Source organism: Vombatus ursinus, unplaced genomic scaffold (assembly GCF_900497805.2).
Source record: "Vombatus ursinus unplaced genomic scaffold, bare-nosed wombat genome assembly UNPS02014781.1, whole genome shotgun sequence".
Taxonomy (NCBI): Eukaryota; Metazoa; Chordata; class Mammalia; order Diprotodontia; family Vombatidae; genus Vombatus; species Vombatus ursinus.
In genome coordinates this window covers 31,222,696-31,245,069 of record NW_020954559.1, presented here as the reverse complement: position 1 = coordinate 31,245,069, position 22,374 = coordinate 31,222,696, and positions in this window count along the sequence as shown.

Here is a 22,374-nt window from a genome sequence, read left to right as displayed (position 1 = left end):
ATGCCTCTCTGAAGTAGAACATGGACTCATCTAGGTGAGCTTTTGGCTAGGCCCCTGGCTGCCTTTTCTGCTTTGTGTTTTCATTGTACTTTTGTGTGGCTATGCTTCCTGCTTTCTTGAGAACATGATTATACATCAACTTTGAGGAGAAGGAGCCTTGGAGTTGAACTTATGAATTCAAGAGATCCAGAAGTTTTGGTTCAATGAGTGGAGCTGATTGGTGGTGAAGGAAGTATGGATCAGACAACTACCAGCAAGAGGAGGAACTCAAACCCCTGCTCTGACTGTCCAGAAGATAGGAACTTTGAAATCATTAGTACAGAGGCCAAGTGTAATGTACCACAAACTACTTCATATTTTGATGAGATTTAAGTACTAGCATCCTTCAAGATTATAAAAAATCAAAATTATGTTCCTGAATTCTATATTAAATTGTTTGCCAATGTACCCTCTGAATTGTATATGTTCATTATCATTTCTTTTGTGTAGGCAATAAATATCTGTTGCATACATGGTTTACAACGTATAATGAGTTCCTCTCTATTCCCCTTTTGGAGAAACCTAGACTTGAGCCAAAACCTAAGCCTCAAATAATTTGTCCCTGTGGAACTTAGGTGGGACTTTCATGAGCCAAAGATTTTGAGATAAAAGGAACATAGCCCTCCCTCTCTTAGCTAGGACTGAATGTAGTCCAGACCATACCCATGGGTGCAACAGAGGGAAGAGGATGGGTACAATGTCCCAGCCCCTTGAGCCCAGCAGCGATTCCTTATTATTAGATGGTTCATCTCCCTCATTTTTTACATGAGGAAACTGAAGCCCAGAGAGATGAAAGGACTCACTTAAGAATATAGGAGAAGTCATTAGCTAAAGCAAGAATTTAACATCTCCTCCGATTCCAAATCTGATGCTTTTTCCAATACACTATATTAGCAGATGTAGCAGGCAAATCATATAGGCAGAGGAGTCTTTGGCTGGTTGGAATGAATCAAAGATAAGGGGAAAATATATATGTAGTACTAAAAGAAAGGTATATGAGCAATTAAATAAGAAGAAATAAAGATAGGTGGCCAGTATGGAACAATGGAAAAAAAAACATTATGATCAGGGGATACAAGAATGAATCCAACTATACTATATGCTACATGTACATGCTTTAAAAAGTCACTCAATCTTGCTGCATCTCAGTTTTCTCATCTGTAAAATGATTGACTAGTTGACCTCTGAGCTCTTTTCCAGTCCTAAATCTATGAAAAGAAATCTAAAGGAGATATATGTTAATCCACAATACTCTAATTAAAAAGAAGCTTTAATTGTGGTTGGTTAAGTAGCTATTACTTGAAGTTTTGGGGTTGGTTGTCCATAACAACCCACCCTTTCAGAATTATTTGTATCAATTATTTCACTATGTTGATTATCTACTTTCATGAAAAGTAGATTCTTTCAAACATTCAAATGAATCCATGATCTCATCCAATTCATAATTTATCCAGATCTCACCATCTTTTATTACTCTTGTCTGTGTTCTCTGATAAGGTTACCCAATAAGCCTGAGACCTTCATTACTATCTCTTGATATCATGTGTATGCCAGTGAAGTTTTCAGGCTAGCTGTCTGTCATCATTAGCCCTTGCTATCATATGACCAACTCATCTTCTTTACCAATAATTCATTTCCCCAATGATTCCTTATCCCTGTTCTTACTCAAAGCTCTTCATTATTTATACATTATAGCTTATTTACATTCACCATGTGCTTCTCCATTAGTCTCAAGAAATTTTCAATTATTTGACAGAGAAAGAGAGGAGAAGGGGAAGAATGTTAGACAAAACCTTGAGGAATCCTCAAGTTAGGAATTGTGATATGAATATGTCCCAGAAAGGGAGACAGGGAAAGGACAATTAGGATAGGAAGGAGAACTGGTTGGTAGTTATGTTACCAAAACATAGAAAGTGTAGAGTATCCAAGGAGAGAAAATGGTCAACAGTATCAAATGCAGCAGATATGTGCATAATAATGATTAAGAAACGATCATCAGATAGGACAATTAAGAGATCATTTACTTGGGAGAGAAGAGTTTCAGTTGAGTGATGAGGTTGTAAATCACACTCTCAGGGGTTGAGGACTGAATTTTGCTTGATTCAACAAGCATGATATCATTGGCAAACAGGAGCTTCTGGTGGGCTTCATTGTCCACAAGGAAATTTTCCTTACTTGGAGTCTTCAATGGATATCCTACAACATTGTGGGCAATGTCTTCGATATGCATGTCTGCCTGTTTTATGGCTTGCTTAATCCTCATGATTATTGGCGCACTGAACAAGATTATCTCTCTTGTTACATCTTTTATAGTCTTGAGTGATTGTGACATAGAAATTAGAGTCAGTTTGCTGGAAGATAACTTTTAACACAGATTTTTTCTCTACTGAATAAAATGCTTTTGAAAAATAAATCAACAAAAAAATAAGCACAGCGTGAACTTATATTCTCTACATATTTCAATCAGTTGTAAAATAATGAAGATAATATGCTTTGCAAAGTATTATCTTCAAAGGCCTACCTGTTCCTTACTGACACCTTCATTGAGGATATCCTGATTATATGCACAGATTAATATCATGATAATTTTGCATAGAGGAGATAATAGGCATAAAGGTCAGTAACAACATTTTCTTTGTCACTTTTTTCATTATTAATAAGGTCCAAGATGTTTTCTATCCTTTTGTTATCTTCCCTACATTTAGATGCTTTATAAATCAATTCTTCATGAATCAATTCACGTTATATTTTTTCTAACAATAATTCCTTCTAAGCTTTTTTTGTTCAAAGTGGTGGATTCTTTTTATTTTTCTGGTGTTTTTCTCTTTATTTCCATTTCTAGTTCCTCCATAAGCATATCCAAGACTATGAAGTCAGAGTTCAAATTTGTTAGCAAATTTCATAATCCTTGAGAGTGAATATATTGCTAAAATATTTGCAGAAAATTTCCTTTTCCTTTGGTCCTTCCATTGTTGTTCTTACATGCTTTCAGGATTATTTTGCTTAGTTGGACCCCTTATCAAGCTTTTTTTTTTTTTTAAACAGGTATTGCTTTTCATTGCTTCTGTATTCTTTTTTTTTATTTTCATTTTTAAGCAAGTGAGGTTAAGTGACTTGCCCAGAGTCACACAGCTAGTAAATGTCAAGTGTTTGGTCTGAAGTCAAATTTGAACTCAGGTTCTCCTGACTTCAGGGCTAATGCTCTATCCACTGCACCACCTAACTGCCCCTGTTTCTTTATTCTTAATGAGGCAATATTTTTCATAGAAATACATTTTCTTTCTTCATGACACTTACAAACAAATTTGCTAAATTCACAAATTTAATTAGCTGATATTGATTTTGACCACCAGCTCCCTCTAATTGGCAAGTGTTTACTGATTAAAGCACTGTTTGGAGTCTTTTGATCTTCTTGTGGCAAACTATTTACAATAATTAAATTATTTCACAAAATTATTATAAGTGATGTAATATAATTTCTGAAGTCTACTACCATTTTTTGTTGTCAATTTCTTGTTTAGATGCTTCAGAATTTAGTTTTTTTCAATTTTCACAAAGATTTATTCTGATATTTAATCATAAAATAGTGTTGGCCTTGGCTTTCTTTTTTTCTTGAAAAAAAATTGTGAAATAAACACAAAAAAATTATATTCATACACATGGTAGAACACAAAAAGATGATTCTATATGAAACTATGAATCTCAATTTTATACCATGTACTTTTATATACAATACACGTATGTATATATGTAAGCATATGTTATTTTCAAAACTGCCCTACTTACCTGTGCTTAACTCCCTTCTATACTATTTTCTGAATTTAAGAATATCACAATGGCTCTCTCTCTCTCTCTCTCTCTCTCTCTCTCTCTCTCTCTCTCTCTCCCTTTCTCTCTGAGAAACCTCTATGACTAACCCTCTCAAAACCCCAAGTCTCATCCTATTAAAAACCAAGAGAAAGAAAAAATAATCTTGCAACAATAAATATAGTCAAGAAATAGAAATCCACATGATACCAATGTTCAAAGGTCTTGAAAGGTCATATGCTTTTCTTCACCTATTAGAGTGTTAGCATTATGTCACCATACAGCACCTTGCAATTGCTTAAATAAACATGCCTTTCTAGGTTTCTCTGGACTTTTATGCTTGAATTTCAAAGTGTTTACTCAAGCATTTTAATTAAAAAGGTCTGTTCCATTAAAGATCCATTTATAACTTTGTAAGATTATACTTTGCTTTATAGTATAAGTTATACTTGGTTGTAAGCCTGTATCTTTTCCCTTTTGTAATATTTTATTCCATGATATGTTCACATTTAATAGCTAGCACTTATAATAACTAATATTTTATATAATACTTTCAGTTTTGAGAAAACCAAGGTAATAACTTGCCTAGAGGTTAAGTGACTTGCCCAGGTTCACCTATCTAATAAGTATCGGAAGCTGGATTTGAACTTCTTGAGACCCAGGTTAAGTTCTCTATCCACTGGGGCTGGTATTGTGAGATGTTTCTATAGTTTCTTTATACTTGAACTGCTTCTTTCTGGATGCTTCCATTATATTTCTTTGATGTTGCATCCCTGGATATTGACTTTAACATATCTGGGAATTTTCATTTTAATGTTTTTTTTTTCAAATGATGATTGACAAATTCTTTATCTCTTCACTTTTCTGTCTGGTTTTAATAGATCTGGGAATTTTTCATGTGTGAATTCTTGCCACGTGGTTTTTAGGCTTCTTTTTTTTATCATGGTTTTAAAGGATTCAAATAAAGTCAAGTAAATCAATATTTATTAAGCACTTATTGTGTGCCAGACCCTGGAAATACAAAGGTAAAAATCATCCTTAGTCTGAAGGAGTATAGAATCTAATTAGGAGAAAACATGCAGAATATGTACAAATGAGATATAAATGCATAAATTAGAGATAATATCAGAAGAAAAGCAATTACATTAAAGGAAATCATGGAAGGTTTCCTACAGAAGTAGAATTTTAGTTGAAACTTGAAAGAAATTAGTATGTGGAGAAGAAGGAGAGAATTCTAGACATAGGGGAACAGTCAGTGAAAGAAGAGAAGAAAGAAAGAAAGAAAGAAAGAAAGAAAGAAAGAAAGAAAGAAAGAAAGAAAGAAAGAAAGAAAGAAAGAAAGAAAGAAAGAAAGGAAGGAAGGAAGGAAGGAAGGAAGGAAGGAAGGAAAGAAAGAAAAAAGGAAGGGAAAAAGGAAGGAAGGGGAAGAAAGAAGGAAGGAAGGGGAAGAAAGAAGGAAGAAAGGGAAAGTCCTTACCATCAAGGAGATTACATTATGATGAGAAACATAATACAAACCTGGAGTCTCTGCTTACAGTTGTTACAGAATTACTCTCTCCATTTTGGAGAATATCTAGATTTACATTAATTTTTTAATACTAATCAGTCTTTTCTTTGATTTGCTAATCTCTATTGGATTGAAGCCTTATTCTAGGGTCTTACCGCCCCTCCTGCTATTGCTTTTGAGTGGGGTGGTCAGCTTTTCATAATTTGACCCTGGGTATCTTGGGTTCTTGCACTGAACTGTGCTTCCTGAGGTTTGGTCCCAATGGACATTTGAGGTTGAGTGATAGATCTTCAGGGTCTTCTTTGGTGTCTTAGAACAGAATGTTTAAGACCATGAAGTCCCTAGACCTTATTTGTCCAGACCCAAACATTGTGACACCTCATTGGTCTCTGGTCACTACCACATCTCCTTCACTTTCAAAGTCCCCATCATGAGTCTTTAAGAACTCCATGGGGGCAGCTAGGTGGCACAGTGGATAGAGCACCGGCCCTGGAGTCAGGAGAACCTGAGTTCAAATCCGGCCTCAGATCAAACACTTGACACTTACTAACTGTGTGACCCTGGGCAAGTCACTTAACCCCAGTAGCCTAAAAAAATAAAAAATAAAAAAATAAAAGAACTCCATGGAATTGGAGGACCATTTTATGGCTTTCTCAGAAGGGCCTTTTGAACCCTCTCTGTCAATAGACATAGGGCCCTGTGGAGGATATACCTAGTTTTATCTCTGGTTGCATAAGAAGGCTATCCTGTGTGGGCACAGTTTTTGCTGCAGGGATCCCCTTTCCTATTACAAATGGGATTTAGGGTGACATTTTATGTATTTTTGAGATTGAAGAAGTCAGTTCATCCAATTCTCATTGGATTTCATTATCATTATTCAGTTTTGTATGAACTTTAGGGTTGTTTTTTTTCTGGAACATATTTGGGAGCTAAGCATTCTGCTTACATTTGGATAGCCATTTTTGCAGGGGTCCATTTTTTTGACTCTGCTTTTTATGTCAGCAAGCATAAACTCTGGTAAGTTTTTATGATTACAGAAAAATTTTTAGTATTATCTGAATAAACAGACTAAATCTGCTTTCAAAGGACTAGCCTAATTAGGTATAGAAAGATTCATTGCCAATAGGCTAGATATTTCAATTTGTGAAACAGTAAAACACAAAATGTCCTTTAGTCCTTTTGTCCTGCTCCTTTTTCTTATTGTTCCAGATTGGGGGAGGGGGGAAAGGGAAGGTCATGGCAGAGTATGCTAAAAATCACATAGGTTTTGGACTTTCTATGAACTTTAAGTTGATAGTTAACATACTATATGTTAGATCCTCATCCAATCATCAGTGAAAGGATCTACAAACTGAATCATATAATTGCCTTTCTCATTATAAACAAAACCAGAAGGATGGAGGAAGTTGCATCAAAATGTAAGGATGATTCAAACATCTTCCCTGGGAGGCAAAGAACAAATTTGTCAGATTTTATCATACATGCAAAATCAATGAGATATATTATTTAATGGGACACTTGATAAGTTCAGTCAACAAGCATTTATCAAGTGCTTACTAAGTGCCAGACACTTCACTAAGTACTGTGGATGCAAAGAAAGAAAAAAAAAGTCCCTGCTCTTAAGGAATTCACATTCTGATGGGTAAGATAACACATATAGGTATGTGCTGTACATGTAAGATACATAAAGTATAATTAGCAGTTAAACTCAGAAAGAAAGCACTAGCAGTGGAGAAAAGTGAGGTTGTGGACCCAAAAAGCTATCTTATTTCAGTTCATATGTACAGGTGTTTTTTAAAAGACCACCATGAAAATTATTACAGCTTATTTTCACCAATTTCAGAGGATGAAAAGGAGAAAAAATTATATACAGAGCTCAAGAACTCTCCACATTCAATCAACAAGCCCTTTGATACTTAGTGACTACAGAGTAAATGAGCAAATAGGCAAGAATGGAGAGAAACATGTTTCAAAGAATAATTCAGGAATAAGTAATGAGAGAGGCCAGACTCAGAAACTATAGCCACATTCTTCTACAATTATAAATACTGTCTCTGAGAAAAGAAATAGCAAATACTGAACATGATGAGCATCAAATAACACCACAAAAATAGAGTGCATTAAATTGAAACAGACAAGAAATGATGTTGTTGATGTGAAAGCCATTTCTGAATCAACTGTTTATGTACAGTCAGACTGATTATTATGGCAAAGATTAAAATTAATGAAAAGGTAGAAGAAAGAAAAAATAATGAGAAAAGGACACTGTATGCCATTGAAGAAAAAAAGTTCTGAATTCAATATTTAAAATGAAAGTTGATAATGGATAGTAGAAATGACAAACATTGATTATAATAATCTTAGATTGAAATTTACCCATTTATAATAAGAAGTAGAACAAGAGAGATTGAAAAGTGCCTTATTTGCAAACATTTGGGTTATTTGTCAAATGAAGAGAGATGCAAAAAGAAATATAAGTTTATCATATAAATTTCCTGTAAAATCTTATGAAGAAGCATACTGGAAGAATATAAACATGATCACTTACTTTATAAGGCAAGAACAGTGAAGGGTAAAAACCAGAATAAAGAAAGCTTGACAGCTAAGTGAAATCATTCTAGAGGAATTTGTGGATAAAAATGAAAGAAGATGAATAAATACAATGAAAAAGAGGAAATCTCTACAGAGATATTCTTTTAGATTCTCCTCATTCTGCTTGACCACTCTGTGCCTTTGACACTATTGATCACTCTCTCCTTAATATTCTCTAATTATTTCCTACCATTCTGACCACTTCTTTTTAGCCTCCTTTACTTGATCCTTCTCCAGATCAAAACCTCTAACTATAGATGTCCCTCTTCTCTTCTCCCTCCATTCGATTCTACATGATCTCATCAGCTCCTATGAATTTAATTACTATCTCTATGCTGATGATTGTCATATCTGCTTATGCTGCCCCAAACATTTTGCTGATCTCCAATCTCACATCTACACTGGTCTTTCAGATATCTCAGACTAGATGTCCTACAGACATCTTAAACTAAAACAAAATGGAACTCATCTTTCCTTCTAAAGCCTCCCTTTCTCCAACTTTCCATATTACTGTAGAGGAAAACATCATCCTCCCAGACACTTAGGCTCCCAATATAGAAATCACCCTTGACTCCTCATTATCTCTCCCCAACCCCTCTCCCCCAATTCAATCTATTGACAAGGCTTATAGTTTCACTTTTTACATCATCTCTCATAAATGTCCCCTTTTCTCCTCTAATATTTCCACCACTGTAGTGCAGTCACTTATCACCTCATGTCTGGGGTACTACTATAGCCTGTAAGTGAGTCTGCCTGTCTCAAGTCTCTCTTCCCTCAAATCTATCCTCCATTCAGCCACCAAAGTGATTTTCGTAAAGCACTGGTCCAGTAATGTTGCCTCCCCTACTCAATATACTCCAGTGGCTCACTATTACCTCCAAGATCAAATGCAAAATGTTCCACGTGGCATTCAAAGTTTTTCATAACCTGGTCTCCTCTTTTCCAGTTTTCTTGGACCTTATTTCTTGCCACATACTTTTTGATCCATTTTTGATCCAGTGATACTGGCCTTCTACCTTTTACATAACCAAAACACACCATCTCTAGGCATTTTCGTTGGCCTGTAATGCTCTCCCTTCTCTGCTCCAACTACTGCACTCCCTAGCTTCCTTTAAGTCCAAACTAAAATCCATCTTTTACAGGAAGCCTTTTTCAAGCCCTATTAATTTTAATACCTTCTTTTTGTTAATCATTTCCTCTTATCCTGTATATAGCTTATTTGTTTATATTTGTTTGCAAGTTGTTTCCCCCATTAGATTGTAAGCTCCTTAAGAGCAGGGACTATCTTTTACCTCTTTTATTTTTATCCCCAGTACTTAGCACAGAGCCTGGCACATAGCAGGTGCTCAATAAATGCTTATTGATTGATATAGAACCATAGTAATTGGTTACTCTAATATAAAAGTTGCAAATGTATTTATAAAGGAGGTTATAAAAGTAACATTGAAGAAAATAAAAATGGAATAAGCAGACAAATGGGACCAGAAAGATTTATTTTGGAAGTGATAGAATTGTCAGGGAATTTGGAGGATTGATTCATAAGTCATTTAAAGAAGAAAAAGACCACCAAAAGCTTAGAAAAAATCTTAGACCTTATTAATTCTGAAAATAAGTAACTAAGAAAACCTTGACACCTACAAATCTATATACCAACTTTGCCATCTTATTATAATTTTTATGGGAAACATATCCATGCACATTGAATACATCTTAAAGTAGGGTATTAATGTGAAACAGGCAGATAGACTTTTACAAGTCATATAGCACATACTTGCCATTTCACAATTGACTGAAAGATGTAGAGAATATAAGATTTCACTCTACTTACTGTTGTTGATTATTTTTTTGAAAATCATTTGATTCAGTAAAACAAAACACTACCTTAAAGGTTCCCTTCCAATAATCTGTTTCCCATTCATACATTAAAATTATTCAAGAACCCATGAAACATACTACAGAGTTAACCTTTCAAATAATCTTCTGAATATAAACATTATGCTAGGAATAAAGAAAGGAGATCAATGCTCACAAAATATGTTTGCCACTGTGATAGAGATTCTGCACAGAGTTCAAGTTGAATAGGGCTTCCATGTGGATGATAAAGTCCTACACAAACAACTATTCAAAGATGACATCACATGGATTGCATTAAGTCCTGGGATATTGTGGAGCCTCTCAGAAGAGTTCCAGGACAACTCAAAAGTCAGTCAGTCAATCATTAAATAAACATTTGCTAAATGAAGCCATTCTCTGCCCTCAAGGAATTCATAATTTGACTTGACCAAACAAGAAAAAAAAATAAGTAAACAAAGAATGTCTCTTGCCTAAATTATGATATGCAGTTGAATATACAACCTATTAGAGTCATCATTATATATATCTGGACTTTTGTTGTTGTCGTTCAGTTATTTCAGTCATGTCCAACTTTTTGTGATCCCATTTGGGGTTTTCTTGGCAAAGATATGGGAATAGTTTGCCATTTCCTTCTTTATCTCATTTTATGAATGAGGAAACTAAGGCAAATAGGGTTAAGTGACTTGCTCAGGTTCACATAGCTAGTAAGTATCTGAGGTCAAATTTGAACTCAGGAAGATGAGTCTTCCTGACACCAGGCTACCTACTCTATCCACTGCACCACCTAGCTGACCAATATCTGGAATAGTTGATGCAAATGGGCAATTAAACAAGACAAAACAAGTCAGTTAGATTGCCCTCAGGAAATTGCAAATATCCTTAAGTGACTCCAAACTTCTTCCAGAAATAAAGACATATTTTTAATATCTGTTATATTGGTATTACATGACAGAGAAAAGTGAAACACAAGTATTTAAAGCATTGAAAAAGATTGTCATACAATGGAAATGTACACTGTAGTTATGAGCAAACTGCAATATAAAATTAATGAGGACCTTCAAAGAACCCGAGTAAAGGATAATAACAGGAAATGAATGTTTAAAGGTTAATATGGTAAGGTATGTGGAAAAAGCAAGGCATGAAAGATATATAGCCTAAGTGCTCCACTGATATCTGGAAAAACATCAAAAGCCTCTAGAATGTTGATTGGACCCACGTTTGTCAAACTTATGTGAAGATGTGGACAAGAGTCAACTAGGATGGGAAGATCTACATGGTATTAAGGGAATAATTAAATTGATGAGATCACATTTTTTGAGTAAACTAATAAGCAATTTTCACCTTTAATTTTTTAAAAACATGGTTTTCACTTTAGAGATTTTTTTCTTTTTAAATTTGAATTCCAAATTCTCTCTTTCTTTCCCTCTTCCCCTCTCCCTTACCCACTGAGAAGACAAGCAATATGATATCAATTACATATGTTAAATCATACAAAAAATATTTCCACATTAGACATATTGCCAAAAAAGAAAATAAATTAATGAGAAAACTATACTTCAATTTGCACTCAGAGTTCATCAGTCTCTCTTTGGAAGTAGATAGCATTTTTTCATCATGAGTCCTTTGGAATTGTCTTGGATTATCATGTTGATCAGAATAGTCAATTTTTCACAGTTGATTATCATTATAACATTGCTGTTACTTTGTGGAATGATCTCCTTGTTCTTCTCACTTCACTTTGTACTGTATCATATAGGTCTTGCCATGTTTTTCTGAAACCATACCCCTGTGTCATTTCTTATAGCATAACAGTACTTCATCAGAATCATATGCCACAACTTGTTCAGCCATTCCCCAATTGATGAGTTTCCCCTCAATTTCCAATACTTTGAATTTCCAATACAAAAAAATCTGCTGTCCATATTTTTATACATACAAATTCCTTTTATTTTATCTCTTTGGGGTACATACCTAGTAGTATTCTCTATTCAATAGTGATTTGGAGCATTTTTTCACATAAGTATAATGTGCTTTCATTTCTTTTTCTGAAAATTATCTGTTCAACATTTTTTTTTACCTTTTTCCAATTTTGGAATGGCTCCTATTTTTATAAATTTGATTCAATTCTCTATGCATTTGAGAAAAGAAATCTTTATCAGGGAAACTTGCTGTAGAAATTTTTGATGATATCTTTTATCAAAATATAATTTTCCTTGATTATCTTTTTTTTTTTTAATTAGGTCAGTTTTTTCTTTTGCTTTTTCTGGGATCATGATTGCTAGCCCTGCCTTTTATACTTCAGCTGACTCATACTATACTTTGCTCCAGCCTTTTATTTTGACTCTGGTTGTGTCTTTCTGTTTCAAGCGTGTCTGTTGTAAACAACATATTGTAGGATTCTGGTTTTTCATTCACTGTGCTATCCACTACTATTTTATGGGTGAGTTCATCCTATTCCCATTCCCAGTTATGATTACTAATTCTGTATTTTCCCCCATCCTATTTTTCTTCTGTTTCTCTCTCTCTCTCTCTCTCTTCCATCCTCAAAAGTCTATTTTGTTCTAACCCCTGCCTCCCTTAATCCACCTCTCCCTTTTATCATCCTCCTCCCTTTCTTTAACCCCTTTATGCTCCTATTTCCCTACTGGACAAGATAGATTTTGTACACAACTTACTGTGTGTATGTGTGTATGTATGTATGTATATGTATATATGTCTATGTTTGTATGTGTATGTGTGTAATCTTTCCTCTTTTAACTAATTCTGATGACAGTGAGGTTCAAGCACTGCCCATCACTACCCCCCTTTTCACTTTCACTGTAAAAGCTCCTCTTTCCATGCTTCTTTTAGGTGAGAAAATATTCCCCATTCCACTTCTTCCTTCCCCCTTCTCCTAGTGTATCCCTCTTTCTCACCCCTTTATTTTTTTGAGATAATCCCAACATAATCAACTCACACCCATGCCCCCTGTCTAAGTAAACTCCATTTAACTGCCCCAATAATGATAAAGTTCTTATGAATTAAATGGATCGTCTTCCCATAAAGGAATGTAAACACATAATCCTTATTGATTCTTTTATATTTACCTTTCATGTTAACCTTTTTATAACTTCTCTTGAGTACTATATTTGTATGTCAAATTTTCTCTTCCATTCTGGCACTTTCATTAGGAAGGCTTGAAAGTCTTTTACTTCATTAAATATCTATTTTCCCCCTGAAGAATTATATTTAGTTTTGCTACATAGGTTATTCTTGGTTGCAATCCTAACTCCTTTGCCTTCTGAAATATAATATTCTAAGTCCTCCAGTCCTTAGTGTGAAAGCAGTTAATGTATTTCAAGAATCCTCTCTATATTATCTGTATTACCTTGCTGTTTCTAATGGTGGGGATTTGCTACTTTGTAAGTCAGCCCACTACATTGTTGGGAATTTCTAATTGTTTAAAAAAAGTTTATATTGAACTGAGATCTGCCTTTATTTAAGTCTTGCCTTTTGGTCCTTGTGTAGTCTTCTGGAATTCTAAGGAAAAGTCTGATCTTACATCCACATGCATCCCTTCAAATATGTGAAGATGGTTATCATGTCTCCTTTTAGTGTTCTCTTCTTGAAATAAATCATTCTTATTTCCTTCAGATGTTCCTCATAGGACATGGTTTGAAAACCCTCATCATCTCTGTCTCTATCTTTCTGGCATATTTCTGTTTGTTAATATTGCTGTAAAAAATGTTGAACCAATAACTAGATACAATACTCCAGATATCTTCTAGACAGCATGAGGACAGTGGAACTTTTGCTTTTTTTATTCTGGGCACAATGTTTTTATTAATGCAGCCCAAGAGTAGAAGAATTCATAGAATCACAAATCTATATCTGAAAGAGAAATTAGACATCATCCAGCTCAATCACCTCATTTTATGGATGAAGAAATTGAAGCCCAGAAGAATTAAGTGACTGGTTTTGGATCACACAGGTTCAGCCAAGTAATAAGTAGCAGAACTAGAATTCAAACACAAGTCCCAAGGCTAAATTAGTCTTTTGTTTATTTGTTTATCTGCATGTTGCTTTGTTGTGTTTTTACTCCATATCTAGTAGATAAAGCACTTGACTTGGAGTAAGGAACAATTAGGACATAATCCTTTCCCAGCTAGACATTTGTTAGTTTTATGACCTTATGTAAGTCACTTAACCTCTTGTAGTCTCAGTTTCTTAATCTCTAAAATGGAGTTAATAATAGTAATTCTCCTATAGAACTGGGGTAAGGATTGAATGAAATAAAATATGGAAAGTTATCTCCAAAACTCACATTCTGTAAAATGTCTATTTGCATTATTGTTATTACCAAATCCAACCTGTGCAAATGATTATTTACATCTAAGTGTTGGACTATTTGGTATGCAACTGAATTTAACTCAATGCAATACTATCTTGACCTTTATTCCAAATGGTTTAGTTATTTAGGTATTTTTAGAAATTTTCCTAAATGGTTATTTTACCTTTAAGGGTCCTATAACATGGAAACTAAGTATAGATTTATAGCAGGCTTTTTTCACTATATAATTAAGGAATGGATAAGTGCAATAAAATATATAATGATTCACAATGCTTCATGAGGTTTTCTAAGAGAGAATCTCTGTCTTCTTCCTCCTCCTTCTCCTCCTCTTTTTCCTCCTCCTCTTCTTCTTCTGTATCTGCCACAGTAGCTTACATGGTGTCTCGCACATCAGCACTCATTAAATATTTGTTTGTTGATGGCACACATTGTAGTAATTATCCAGCTGTAATTCCTTTATTCACACAGGCCTGTGCATGACAAGACTAAAATACAAAACTAATTGCAATTTAGAGTATGGTTTAGTGCCAAAAATGGAGTTCCCCCCCATTAATTAGAGCCTCTATAATGAATTATATAGTTGTTATGAAAGGAATTGCCTTGCTTGATTTTATCCAATTCAATAATCATTGCAAGAGTGTACTAAGAATCGAGTCATTTATTGTCTATATGGACATCAGTCAAGTCATTTATTTTTTTCATATGGTTTTTAGTTGGTTAACTGTCTCTAAGGGAATATTCTGTTATAAAGCAGGTTTCTTTCACTGAAATCACATAACAAAGTCTCAATAGTAATGGGGTGATGATACCTCAGTTCTCAAAGTTTGTGTCACTGAAGTGCAGGTTTGGTCAGACATCCCAGAAAGTTCATAGGATTGTAGATTTTGAGCTGGAAAAGACATTTGAGGCCATCGAGAACCAACACCTTCACTTTATAGTTGAGGAAATTGAGATTCAGAGATAAAATAACTTGCTCAAAGTCATAGACCTGATTAGTCAGTAAAAGGTGCTTTTTTTCTTTGCCAAAGAACTTTATGATAAGAAGATGTGGTACCATTATAATTAACACAGGCAAAAACTCATGAAATTATCTCTTGATGTAGGAGTGGCCAACCGGGGGTGCATGTAATTCTAGGAATTGTGAGACACTCGCTAAAAACTTTGAGGAATACTTGATAAATGACTATATATTTTTATTGAAACCATTAAGTTTCCTTATTTATTTCTTACATATATATGCATGGTAAATAATAGAGTTTATTTTCTGTCATATTGAATAAGAGACAAGGAAATATTTACTGAAGGTCAAGGACTTATCAGGACTATCTGGATTCTCAGTGATTTTTTAATGTGTAGGTGGACACAAGATATAGCAAAAAGAGCTGTTGGAAAATTATTCAGGATCAAGAAAGGAAAGTGACTAAAGATTCAAAGATGACTCAAAAGTTTTATTCCTATGCATCATGAACACTTTATTCAATGTTGTATATGGTATTAGATAATATTACTCTATTGTTTGGTTTTAATTTGTTTTTTCTTTGTTTTGAGGGAAATTCTATGGAAGGGGCAGGATCAGAAAAGTGACAATTATATTTTAAAAAAAATTAGTGTAACATAAATATTTGTTTCAAGAAATGATTCAGGGGAGAGGATTCTGGGAAGATGATGGAGTAGGTCAGAAAATTCCAAGTTCTTTGGATTTCCCCCACAAACCAGACAAAATAATGCCTCAGGGTGAACATAGAGCACTAAAAATAAACAAGAGTTGGGGCAGAACAGTGGTCCTCCTGGGACAATCCCAGAAGATCAGAAGAAAAATCCCAGGACCAAAGTTTGGTCCCTGTGAAGAGTAAACATCTCCAGGCTAGTTTTGCTGAAACAACAAGCAGCAATCCCTGAGGCTAGCTGGATTGGGAGGTGGCCTCAGCCTCAGCCACAGGAACTTTCACTTCCTGGACAGTGTAGGCAATCAGGGATCTCAGGAGGGGGGCAGATTGAGGGAACCTCTGCTTATAAGGAATACCAGCCCTAGCTGTGCAGCTGAGATGCAGCCCTAGGTGATAAGGAGCCAGCACAGGTCTGGTGAGAACAGAAACAGTGAGGCAGGGATGCCACTGGCTTTGGACACTTACAGAAAGGCAGAATTCTTGGTTTCAGTTCCAAATGAGAGGGGAGAACTGTAGGAGGATCTGAGGTCAGAGACACCATTCCCCATACCCCAGGACTAAAGGTGATTACAAAAGATAAGCTACTACAAATTAAAAAAAAAGAACAAGTAAAGGAGAAAGAATTCATCCTTAAAGTTACTATGGGAATAGAGAAGACCAGGGTTCATCTATAGAGGATGATACCAAAACAAACAAACAAAAAAAAAGCCTTTCTTACCCCAAAGAACAATGTTAAATGGTCACTGGCCCAAAAGGAATTCACAGAAGAACTTTAAAAAAAAAAAGACTTTAAAAATTAAATGAGAGAGATTGTTGCGGGGGGGGGGAATTAAAGTAAGAATTATCTAAGAAAAACAAGGAGTTTATGAAAAGAAAGTCAACCAACCAGAAAAAGAGATCCAGAATATTAAGAAAGGAAATGACTCCTTGAAAATGAGAATTGGGCAAGGGGAAGCCAGCAAAGTTATGAGTAATCAAACAAAATATAAAGAATGAAAAAATAGAAGAGAATGTGAAACATCTTATAGAAAAAACAACTGATCTAGAGAACAGATCAAGAAGAGAAAACATAAGAAAAATTGGACTACCTGAAAGCTATGATGAAAAAAAGAATATTGATACTGTAATACAAGAAATAATTAAAGAAAATTCTCCTGAATCATTAGAATGAGGGGAAAATAAAAATAGAAAAAATCTACCAATCACTACCTGAAAGAGATTCTACAGGGGGAGTAGAATGTAATAGTCAAATCCTGAAACCTCTGGCTCAAGGATAAAATTTTTTTAAAAAATTAAATATGGTAGTGCCACAAATGGAATCACACAAGACCCAGTAGCTGCTACACTAAAAGACCACAGGTCTTGGAATACTATATATTGAAGAGCCAAAGAACTAGGGTTGTAGCCAAAAATATCACACCTAGTAAAGTTAAGCATAATTCTGAATTTTTTTTTTTAAAAAGTGGACATTTAATGAATTGTCAGACTTTCAGGATTTTGTTTAAAAAATTGAACTTAAGGGGCAGAGCCAAGATGGAGGAGGGAAAGCAGTGACTTGCTAGAGCTCTCCCCCAAACCTCTCCAAAGACCTATAAAAAATGACTCTAAACAAATTCTAAAGCAGTAGAACCCACAAAAAACAGAGTAAAACAAATTTCCAGCCCAAGACAACCTGGATGGCTGATCAGAAAGGTATATTGCACCAGGCTGGGAGAGGAGCGCAGTTTGGCATGGGCAAGCAGGCCACAGTGACCCTGGAGCAGGTCTCAGAGTACTGAATTGCGGGCAGCTGTGGTGGTTTCCAGACTTTTCAACCCACGAATGCCAAAGATAACTTAGAAGGTTGGTGGGAAAAGTCTGTGACTGCAGTAAGAGAAGAAGCTGGGTCTCAGCCACAAGTCCAGAGTGTGCAGCTCTGGGGCAGTGGCTTTTTCCTGAGCTTCAGGCCCACAGACTGAGGGGAAATCGAGTGGCTGATCAGAGGGGGATTGCAAGGATCTCTTTGCCAGGGCTGAGCCAGAAATCTCTTGCTTTGCCTGTGCTTGGATCTGAGTCACAATTCTGAGGGGTGGTCCTGGGACAAGGAAGAGTGCTGGCAAGGAGGAGCTCTGGGAGGAGGAGTGCTGGAATGTTGGAGCTTGTTGTGATGGTGGAGAGGAAACACCTCACCCCTTATCATAGCACCTTGGAAGAACTGACACTTTTCAGGTCCCTAGAAGTATCTCTGAAAACAGCTGTACAAACCCCTGAAGCTTGGGACAGTACATTCTCCACATTGGAAACAGACTCTTACCTTAACAAAGAGTTTAAAACTCAAGTAATTGGTTGGGATCATGAGTAAGCAGTGCAAAAAGAGTCAGACTATATTATCTTACTTTGGTGACAAAGAAGATCAAAACATACAACTAGAAGAAGAAAACAAAGTCAAAGCTCTTACATCCAAAACTTCCAAGAAAAATATGAATCAGTTCCAGGCCTTGGAAGAACTCAAAAGGGATTTTGAGAAGCAAGTAAGAGAAGTAGAGGAAAAACTGGGAAGAGAAATGAGAGTGATGCAAGAAAATCATGAAAAGCAAGTTAACAGTTTGCTAAAGGAGATCCAAAAAAAAACTGAAGAAAATAGCACCTTAAAAATAGCTTAATCCAAATGGCAAAAGAGGTCCAAAAAGCCAATGAAGAGAAGAATACTCTAAAGAGCAAAATTGGCCAAATGGAAAAGGAAGTCCAAAAGATTACTGAAGAAAATACTTCCTTAAAAATTAGAATAGAGCAATTGGAAGCTAGTGACTTTAGAAATCAAGACACTGTAAAACAAATCCAAAAGAATGAAAAAGTAGAAAACAATATGAACTATCTCATTGGAAAAACAACTGACCTTGAAAATAGATCCAGGAGAGAGAATTTAAAAATTATTGGACTATCTGAAAGCCATGATCAAAAAAAGAGCCTAGACATCATCTTTCAAGAAATGATCAAGGAAAACTGCTCTGATATTTTAGAACCAGAGGACAAAATAGAAATTGAAAGAATCCACCAATCTCCTCCTGAAAAAGATCCCCAAAGGAAAACTCCTAGGAACATTGTAGCCAAATTCCAGAGTTCCCAGGTCAAGGAGAAAATATTGCAAGCAGCCAGAAAGAAACAATTCAAATATTGTGGAAACACAGTCAGGATAACACAAGATTTAGCAGCTTCTACATTAAGGGGCCGCAGGGCATGGAATGTAATATTCTGGAGGGCAAAGGAGATAAGATTACAACCAGAATCACCTACCCAGCAAAACTGAGTATAATTCTTCAGGGGAAAAAAATGGTCATTCAGTGAAATAGAGGACTTTCAAGCATTCTTGATGAAAAGACCACAGCTGAATAGAAAATTTGACTTTCCAATACAAGACTCAAGTGGAACATGAAGAGGCAAACAGGAAAGAGAAATCATAAGAGACTTATTAAGATTGAACTGTTTACATTCCTGCATGGAAAGATGATATTTGTAACTCACGAGACCTTTGTCAGTATTAGGGTAGTTGGAGGGGAAAAAATTATATATATATATATAGATAGATAGATTGATAGATAGATAGATAGATAGATAGATAGATAGATAGATAGATAGATAGGGGCTACAGGGTGAGTTGAAGATGAAGGAGTGATATCTAGAGAATAAAATTAAGGGGTGAGAGAGGATTATACTAGGAGAAGGAGAAAGGGAGAGGTAGAATGGGGTAAACTATCTCACATAAAACAGACAAGAAAAGGCTTTTACAGAGGAGGGGAAATGAGGGAAGGTGAGAGGGAATGAGTGGATCTTATTCGCATGGGATTTGACTTAAGGAGGGAATAACATACACACTCAATTGGGTATGGAAATCTGTCTTACCCTACAGGAAAATAGGAAGGGAAGGGGACAAGAGAGTAGGGGGATGATAGAGAGGAGGGCAGATTGGGAAAGGGGGTAATCAGAAGCAAATACTTCTGAGGAGAGACAGGATCAAAAGAAAGAATAGAATAAATGGGGGGGCAAGATAGGATTAAGGGAAATAGAGTTAGTTTTTCACAGCATGTCTACTATGGAAGTGTTTTGCATAACTGCACATGTATAGCTTATCTTTTCAATGAGGGTGGGTGGGGAGGGAGGAAGGGAGAAAATTTGGAACCCAAAGTTTTAAAAAACACGTTTAAAAAAACTGTTTTTACATGCAACTGGGAAATAAGAAATACAAGAAATGAGGTACAGAAATCTATCCTGCCCTACAGGAAAATTGAAGGGGAAGCCGGGGAGAGATAGCAGGGAAAGCAGACTAGGGGAAAGGGTATTCAGAATGCATGCCATCTTGGGGGGGGAGGGGTGAGATGGGGTGAAAATTTGGAACTCAAAATCTTGTGGAAGTAAATGTTGAAAACTAAAAATAAAAAATAATAAAAATTAAAAAAAAACATGACCCACCTCCTGGTATGTGGATCAATCACAGTTGAATGGCATCCCTTGGGAACACAATTACACTTTGAAGGGCATCCCCCAAAATTCCAAATCAAGCCAGTTCTGAACTGGCCCCCTTGGGAGGGCCCAGTTTTGAACTGAACTCCCATACAATGCTTGTCAAGCCAGCTTGAGAGAAATTAAACTGTGGACACAAGCACCCCCCAAAAAATTGAACTTAATAGAACATTTGACATACAAAATCTAAGAAAAATATAAGGTACCTATCAAAGACTAATCACAAGGGACTCAATAAGGACAGACTGCTTACCTTTTATATGAGGAAATGTAAAACATATGTCTAAGATTCTTATTAGTAATTGGAGAGTCCATAAGAAAGACTGGGATAGACCTGAGTACGATATGATTTTAAGAAGTAAAATTATTTAGGAACAGATAAAATGAGTAATTATTTTATACAAATGAGGTCTGAGAGGAAGAACTGACACAGTGGAATTAGAAGGGGGAGGAGGGCTGGTAGTTCTGGAATCCTATTTTCATCAGGAATGGATTTAAGAAGGTAGAAGGTTATAAAAGACTTCTAAATTCAGAAAGAAATAAAAGGCTAAAGTACAGGGAGGGGAGAGAGGATAAGGGAGGGATTTCTAGAGGGGAGGGTGAAGGATTAGGATAAGGGTGGATAATAGAAGGGTGTTTAGATTAACAGGAATGGGAGGATAACAGAGGGATCCTTGGGGTGGGGGGGTAAATTGAATAAAAGGAGGGCAAAGTAGCAGATAGAAGCAAAGTAGAGGAATCTAAAGGAATAAGAAATAAGAGATATACACAAACATAAAATAAAGATCAGCAGTAGAATTTAGTAGGGAGGGAAAAAAAAGTAGGGATACATGATCTCAAACAAAATTGAAGCTAAAATAGGTTTAATCATAATAGAAAAATAGGGAAACTACACCATGTGTCAGCCATATTAGTCAATATTGTTTTAGGCTGTTTAAAATAACTAGATGGTATAAGGATGGAATATTGCTGTGGTGTAGGAAATGATGACTTAGTGGACTTAGAAAAATATGTAAAGACTTGGACTTATGAAGAAAGAAATGATCCACCTTCAGAAAAACAGAGGACAAATAAGTATAGTATGGTCTTGCATAGATACATATGAATGTATGTGTCTATACATGAGTGTGATTATAGATATCTAAGTATATGTATTTGCATGTATGTATATATATATGCATATATATCTTTGTGTCTGTGTGTATGAATATTTGCACGTATGTTTGTATGGATATATGTGTGTATACGTGTGTGCATGTATGCATACATATATGCATACATATATGTGCATGTATGTATACGTATATGCTTAATTGTACCTTCCGTGCAGGGAGGAAGGGGCAAAAAAGAACAAAGTAAAAAGTACACAGCACAGAGGACAAAAGCATACACACAGGGAAGCAAAGAAAAGATGGGCAGCTCTGAACATAAAGTATAGCATTTATTATATAGGCTATTTTAATTTATTGCTGTATATTTTGAATCCTCTCCTAAGTTCCACTGTGCACATGGAAATACTTTTTTTCTTATTTTGTATTTAAGTTTATATTTCTTTTTCTTTTATTATTGTGTATTTAAGTTTAAAATAAATTAATTAAAAAAGGATTGATTAAGAAAGCACTGGATATTGTTTCAACCACCATACGAGTACAAATGACTATATATTACTGGAGTTAATAACAGATGTGACTGTTGAGATTCTTTTATTTAATAATCCATAAGTACCATCAATATAAATGAGTTATGAAGCAGGGAGATAAATATTTACTAAAAGTAGTCACCAATGTCATGGAGGGTATTCTGAATGGAATGCAAAGAAAAGAGGGATTCCATATTTATGGTAAGACTGTATAGATGTCCCAGTAACATAAAAGACATCATCAAGAACACACTGGAAATATGATTGAGTCATATAGTAAAAAGTGAGGACAATCTGAGTGCTGTAATTAGAGTGATAAACTATTGAAAGAAGAAGAGTTTCCATTTGATTTATCTTTCTCCATGAGGAATTTATAGACCACTTAGACAAGAATAATACAGGGATGATACAGGTGGGTTGCAAACTACACTAGGGAAGGAAA